Consider the following 931-nt stretch of genomic DNA (forward strand, 5'->3'; position numbering starts at 1 on the left):
ATCTTGTTCTCCAGTGCCTCCTTCCCAGGAACAAAAACTTGCTGCACCTGGAGGGCTCGTGTTTCAGCCTTGCCACAGCTGCCTGGCTCCCCTTTCCAGGCACCTGCTTCCTCGTGACGTGCCAAAGACTGGCCACAGAGCTGAGCCCCACACAGTTTTGTTGGTTTGTATTTTGTTTGTCATGGGGGACAGATGCAGGAGATGAAAAGAGGGAAAAAATCTGTTCTGATTAAAGACAGTTTGTATCAGGTGGATCTGGGATTTGGCTGCAGTGCCATTGCCCTCCTGCCAGCACTGAGTTTTACCCTCTCCTGCTCCATGGAACTGGAGCTGTGCATCCTGATGAACTGGTGTTTAAAAAAACCCAGTAATGTGATAAAATTCTGCCCTGATGTCTGGAATGGGAACTGAACAATTAAATGAGGCCTTTTAAAATAACAACAGGGGCTTGTTTTTCCTGCAGGAGAGGTGGGGTGGAGGACAGGGATGGGGGGATGGCTGGAGGGTCGAGCTGCAGCAGACTCTGCACCTGGGCTCACCCCTGGCATGCTGCTGTGCCAGCGTTGGCCACCTTGGGCCAGTGGCCAGACTTAGGTAAATAAAGGAATATGGCTGAAGAGGAGATGGGAGTGTTCAAAGCCAGGTGATGGTGTGGAGTGCTGGGGGAGCAGCTGCAGTGTCACAGTGACAGAGCTGGAGGTGACGGGCTGGAGGGGTCTGGGAGCAGCTCAGACCACACCAGTGCACTCCCAGGGCTGCAAGGCTTTGTCTGGAGGAGGATGTGGGGGACTCAGGGTTACACACTTAAGACAATGCCCATGTAGGAAACCTGCTCAGGGGTTTAAAGGCCCTCAAAGCCCCAGAACCTGGAGTTGCCTCCCCACTCCAGCACAGGGAAACAGCAGAGGTTCCTCCCCTTTACCTTGCCCAG

The 931-nt window shown here is 53.8% G+C and overlaps 1 protein-coding gene across 1 annotated transcript in view; it reads left to right on the top strand.

Moving 5' to 3' along the window:
* Positions 1–438, top strand: part of ASB6 (ankyrin repeat and SOCS box containing 6) — a 5,330-nt gene extending 4,892 nt beyond the window's left edge. Inside the window, exon 7 of the mRNA XM_008642353.2 lies at positions 1–438. This exon is cut by the window's left edge and continues 1,456 nt beyond it. The gene's annotated coding sequence lies outside the window, so the exon portion shown is untranslated.
* The last annotated feature ends 493 nt before the right edge of the window (positions 439–931 follow it).

Source organism: Corvus brachyrhynchos, unplaced genomic scaffold (assembly GCF_000691975.1).
Source record: "Corvus brachyrhynchos isolate BGI_N302 unplaced genomic scaffold, ASM69197v1 scaffold59, whole genome shotgun sequence".
NCBI classification, from domain to species: domain Eukaryota; kingdom Metazoa; phylum Chordata; class Aves; order Passeriformes; family Corvidae; genus Corvus; species Corvus brachyrhynchos.